This window comes from Phodopus roborovskii, unplaced genomic scaffold (genome assembly GCF_943737965.1).
Source record: "Phodopus roborovskii unplaced genomic scaffold, PHOROB, whole genome shotgun sequence".
NCBI classification, from domain to species: Eukaryota; Metazoa; Chordata; class Mammalia; order Rodentia; family Cricetidae; genus Phodopus; species Phodopus roborovskii.
The window spans coordinates 6,732,408-6,739,135 of record NW_026126540.1 but is presented as its reverse complement, the minus strand read 5'-3'; positions in this window follow the sequence as shown (position 1 = coordinate 6,739,135).

The following is a 6,728-nucleotide window of genomic DNA, read 5'->3' as shown; positions in this document are numbered from 1 at the left end:
TTCTGGTGGCTTCCAAAGCAAAATACATTTTTCTTGAGAAGGTGTCACACTTCTAATGATTATAACAATTGATTTGAAAATCCATTTACTTCGTAACTATTAGTATCGTTAATTTAAAATATACCCAGATTGGAAGTGTACAAAATATGTTTCAGTTATATCCTATATTGCTTTTGATAGATGTGATAACACACTGAATAAAAACAACTTTTGGAGAAGAATTTATTTTATCCTACAAGTTACAATGTCCATTACAAAAGGAACTTATGGCATTATTCTATGGGTAGTTCTTCCTAAATAACAGGAGGAAAGGGAATGAGTAAGTAAAATCTAAGAATTTTTATGATCTTAACGTTATTTCATATGATACTACAACACAGTGCAAAATGTTTTTTAATTTAAATTAGAACTAATATATTTTACATATTAATTTCTTTTCCCGCTCCCTCATCTTCTCCCATGACAGTCACTGACCCCCCCCATCCCATCCCTCCTCTGCTCCATAGAAAGTGTTAGACCTTCTATGGGGAAATAATCAAAGTCTTTCACATCATTTGGGGCAGAGAAAAGGCCCTCCCAATTGTTTCTAGGCTGAGATAGTATCCTTCTTTGAAGAATGGGCTCCCAATGTCCATTTGTACATTAGGCATAAAAGCTGTTCTATCATCAGGGAACCCTTGGACTGCCCAGGTCCCCTAACTAACACCCACATGCCCTGAGCCTGATTCCGTTCTGTGCTGGTTCCCAAGCTGTTAGTCTGGCATCCATGATCTTCCCCCTATTCAGGTCATGTTTCTGTGGGTTTTGTCAGCATGGTCTTGTCCCATCTGTTCAACGTATCTCCCTCTCTACAACTGGATTCCAGAAATTCGGCTAAGTGCTTAACTGTGAATATCTGCTTATGTTACCAGCAACTACAGGATGAAGGCTATATGATGGCATATGAGGTAGTCATCAGTCTCATTTATAGGGGAAAGGTATTGTTTAGATCTTAGTTGGAGTCATCCTAGGGTATCTCTGGACATTTCCCATTGCTAGATTTCTCTTTAAACCTATAATGGCTCCCTGTAGTAAGGTATCTCTTTTCTTGCTCTCCTCTATTCTTCCTCCAACTCAATCTTCCTGGTCCCTCATGTCTTCCTCCTTTCTCCTCTTCTTTTATTTCTCCTTACTCCTTCTCTTCTCCCCCATAACCAATGAAATTTAAGAAACACTGCTCAAATCTCAACATAAATTCAGAAGTTCAATTTATAGTGATATACATTACAAATTCAGTTCAACATTTATAAACTATGAACTAGAAAATACAAAGTATTGGTAACAAAACAATTGTAAGTGAGGTGAAGTGTGTGAAACTTTCTTTATTGTCTTATTTCAAATATCAATAAATAATTTTTAAGTTGTTATCCTGGAAAAACCCATAACTTGAATGATTTGACTAACAACATATTATATAAAAATGATTTAGTTCAAAAATCAAAATGGAATTTGGTACAAAATGAGTGAAATTGTAAAACATGCAAAATAATGCATTTTAAATATATAATGAGAGGAAAAGGGCATGATTTTTTTAATATGAGGACAATGCTTCCATAAATACAAATATTAGCAGACTAAATAGAAGTGAAATTGTTCCATCCTGAATGAATAACATTTTCTGCATGAGTGACAGAAACTATGTTGTTGTCATGGCTTTTACTCTGTGTACTTTCATTAATGATTTAAACCAATAAATTAAAATAAAATAACAAGAATAAAACACCTACATTTAAAATTAAGGAAGTAAAAATAACATTGTGCAAATAATAATACTATATGTATTAGAAATCTCTAAATCTGATAAATAAGTGTGTTCATACCAGAACAATAAACTATTAGTTTGCAAATTACATTTAATGGAAAGGTAACACTCAAGAATATTATTAATTAAAATCTTAAATTTGTGTCAGTTAAATCTGTTTAACTATTAAACATAGTTTATAAATGTTTGTGTTCAATCCTAATAGTAAACCAAAAAAAAAAAAAAACAAAAAACAAAAACAAAAACAAAGGAAGGTTAAAGAATAACTGGAATAATAGAAACAGAAAATAGTATTCATTTAGTACATGGAAATAAGATGAAATCCATTTTTCAATGTAGAAAAATTTAGAATTTTTTTCATCAAATGGAAGCTACAAGTGGAACATACTTGGATATGTAGGCAGTATTAATCATTAGTAATGCAGTATTTGTTTCTGAATCTTAATATTTCTCAAAGTGTTATGTGGAACAAGCTATGTTTTTACATGATTTTAGAGAATCATGTAAAAATATTACTGAGTGGAGAGTGAGGAAATACAATTACATCCATATGGTAACTCAAAAATGAGCAATGATACTCAGTTTTTCGATCAGAGAAGGCATTATTTGCTAATATTGGGTGGGGTAATTAATCATATCGACTCATGCAATAGCTTGTTCCCAATCTTAGTCTAGATAACAATTTTCAGTATTGACAACCTAAAAAGCAACACTGTTGACAAATCAATTCAAAACCTCTTATGAAATGGAAAGAGAACATGTAAACTGTGAACAAGGATGCTTTTATGAGTTAGTCATACGTTTCTTAAATGCAGTAAAACTTGTGAATTATAACTCAAAGTTGTCAAAATAATGAATAAGTAGTTGAAAAGGCTGTGCCAAACATAATATTTAATAGTCATGTAATCCCATCCATCTCAGTTATAATTATGCAGTTTCAAAAGTGTGAATTATCCTATATAATGTATATAATGTAGTGTTTTTAGTATTCCAAAATTTCATGGATCTGTGATACATTTTCACTTTTTTCAACTTTGCCTTTCCTAATGAAAATGAATGAGATGCCAGGAGCTGTGATGCATGTGTTTACCCCAGCACTTCAGAAGCAGAGGCTAGTAGATCTTCATGATATTGAGGCCAGCCAAGTTTTTGAATCACAGGATAGTTAGAGCTATTTAGATAGGCCCTGTCCCCCCTCCAAAAAAATTAAAAGATAATGACAATGAATATTGAGAAAAGTTGAATATTGTTCTGTTAATTATAAAAGTCAGAGCAAGGCTTACAAAAACAACTAAGAAAATGGTGAAGCCTGAAAATGAGAATGAAGGGAATCTAGCCTCACTATAGCTGGAAATAATGTCTACACCACCAATTCAGTGGAGTAGAGTGGAATCCTTCACTCAGTTTTCTTCTTCTTCATCTTCTTCTCCTTCTCCTTCTCCTTCATCTTTGTCTTCGCCTTCATCTTCTTGGTCTTCTTCACCTTCTTCTCCTTCTTCTTTTTCATTTTCTTCTTCTCCTTCTACTACTACTATTACTTCTCTTTTTTCATGAGTAATAACACTCCTGAAGTCTCTGATAGAAAACAGAAAAGGAGAGTTGCTACTCACTAAAGTCAATTATGAGTCTTTCTCAGAGAATAAAATGTATAAAAGGAAAGTATGTGCCCAAAATAAAGTACTTGCAATAGAGATTTAGAATACTTGAATCCATATTAGTTACATAAAAAGCAAACAATCAAACCAATGGAGGACATGAATGAATGTATGTAGAGAATACAGATGAGGAATTGGTTCATGGGAAGTGTTGGAAATATGTTAGAAATACACTGTATTAACTTCTAAACATTGAAGAAAAATGTTATTATAGCATTCAAAATATAATAATTCTTTCATAGTTTTGATCTGAAGAATGTTTTGTTTTTCCAGAATTATGTCTCATATTAACATTTATATGATAGAGAAATTATTGACAGTCACAGTAAAAAAATATTTTAGTTGTTTTTTCAAGACACGGTTTCTCTGTATTGTTTTGGAGCCTGTCCTGGAACTTGTTCTATAGACCAGGTTGGCTGTGAACTCAGATAAATCTGACTGCCTCTGCCTCCTGAGCACTGGAATTAAAGGCATATGCCACCAATGCCTGGCAGTAAAAATATTTTTTAATAATGAATGTGTTTATGACTAGGGAGACAGATCAATTGGAAAGATGCTGAATCTGTAGAAATGAGGCTCTCTCTTTCATCCCCAGCACACATGTAAAAATCAGAGCATGGTGGCTCTATCCTCATCCTTGCATCCAGGAAGCAAAAAGGAATGAATATCTGAGATGTACTTGCTAGCTAATCTTGCCATATTACTATACTGCAAGTTCAGTGAAAAACACTGCTACAAAAATTAAGATGAAGATTAATAGACATGATGACATGATATCTGACTGTAGTGTGTACCAGCATGTACACACAGTGATACACACACATTTGTACATACACACAACACCTACAACACAATCACCACATACAAATAAATAAGTGAATATACATAAATATTAAAAGTTTCTGCAAATTACTAAATGATCAAATATAGGTATATGTCCAAAAGTTTTATCAAATATATGAGAGTAATTTAATGGCAATTATTAAAACCATACTTATTTAAATCTGCATTATGGTTTAGATTTGAACAATTTTTCATCATTTCTAATTTGCAATTATTAACTGAAATGATTCATAGAGTATGTATTTAACACAAAGTGGTTGTTCCTTTCTTTTAAACAATTTGTATCAATTATTAGAGTGTATCGAGGAAAGATGCTATTTGAAATCATGAGCAACACAGACTGAAAGCATAGAAATTACATAGAGATACTCAGTGTCAAATATTAATGCATGATAACAAAAAAGCAAAATAAAATGAGATTAGAACTTCCACTTGAAGATGGGCTTAGTGTAGGTATGAACTGTCTGTAATCCTTGATTTTCATCACAACAAATTAAGGATTATGATACTTTCTTAATAGAAATGAATGCTTCCTTCTAGAAACTTTACAAAATTTATGTTTTTAATTTTGTCAACAGCTTTTTTTGTTACAATAAGAAGTACTTAGAAAATAATTAAAAGATGTTTCTTACATATTGCCTTACCATCTTAAAAAAATGTCCAATATTCCATTTTTCTGGCATGTTCAGAAATATCAGTGCACTGACTGTTCTGTCAATACTGTATAAGTGGTTCCAAATGTCTTAAGGGAAATCCAATATTCATCTAGTCATTGATCATTTTTCAGAAATCACTTTGATTTTCATAGTTTTGGGGTTTTGGGATATATATATATATATATATATAATTTCAGGAGCCGTGAAAGCATAATTTCACATATTTAATAGAAAATTTCTGAAAAGACTCTCTAAGGAAGTAGAATTGTTTTAATATTGTAGATTTATAGTAGTAGCTTAATGCTAATTTCTTTTGTGCCATAAAGATAGTATGGAGGGGAAGAGCAAAATATCAGTGATATTCTTATTAGAGAGAACTACTTTGAGAGAAGAATATATTTGTAATAAAAATGTACATTATAAAAATAATTAAGTAGGCATTTCATTAATTAATTAATTTAGGTCATTTCTGTATTTTTATTTTTAATGTAAGTAAAAATAATATCTTAATACAAGATCATAATGTGGTAATAATCAGATGGTGGAGAGTTTGAAACACCAATCCTGTCAGTAAAACTTTGTCCTACAGTTTTTTCTGCCTACAGAAGTGCTGGGGTATATGTGGTTCAGAAATTTTAGGGGCTTCTACCAATGATTGTTTCAAATTGGGACTCATGGCATGAGAGGGAACCCACCCTTACACTGTCTGGAAATCCAGGATCCAGAGACTGCGCAGCCCAGGGGCCCAGAGTAGAAGTAAACATAACTGGCAATAAATTTAAAAAGTCAATGAAATGATTCCTAATGATATTCTTCACTATGCATAGACTATTGCCTAGTCCAATTGTCACCAGAGAACCTTACCCTGAAACTAATGGATGCACAGACACATAACCAACATTACACAGAGCTCAGGAAATCCTGTAGAAGAGGGGAAAAGTATTGGAACCAAGATTGTCAAGGGCATCACAAAAAAAAAAAAAAAAAACAGAATCAACTAACCTGGGTCTCATAGGAGCTCACAAGACTGAACTTCCAACCAGAAAGCTTGAATGGCACAGACATAGGCACTCTTCATATATGCTAACTGTTGTGTAGTTTGGTCTTCTTGTGGGGATCCCTAACAGCAGGAGCTTGGAATAGTTTGGGTTGGGACTGCGCCCATGTCTCTCTGCAAGTGGAGGTGGTGGAGCCAAGGCTCCAATGCAGTGTTGGTAGTTTTGAGGCTGTCCCCAGATGTTTAGGAATTCAATAGGCAGGATGGGGCAATGTGCCCCAGTAAAGGGCCTACAAGAGGAGGGGAGAAGAGGAGGAATTGATCATAAAGGATCAGGTAAGTCAAGTTGCAGAAAGAAAATAAAAAGTGTATGGAAAGAGATAACTTAAAAGCGGAGGCCATTAAGTGCTCAACAAGAAACCTGGCACTAGGGAGAGTCCCAGGAATCCACAAAGATGATCCCAAGAATCTAAGCAATAGTGCAGAAGATAACTTAAATGCCCTCCCCTATCATGAGACTGATTTCTAACTTAAATGAGATCATAGAGCCTTCATCCAATAGCTGATGGAAACAGAAGCAGAGATTCATAGCAAAGCACTGAGAGAAACTCCTGGAATCAGGTTTAGAAATGGAAGAGTGATGGGCAAAGGGGTTAGAACTATGCTGAGGAAACCTTTCTGAGCAGGTAGGAGTTTATGGACTCCAAACTAACAGCTGGTGAACCTGTAAAAGCCTGAGCAAGGCTCCCTGAATATGTGCATCAGTTGGGGGGATT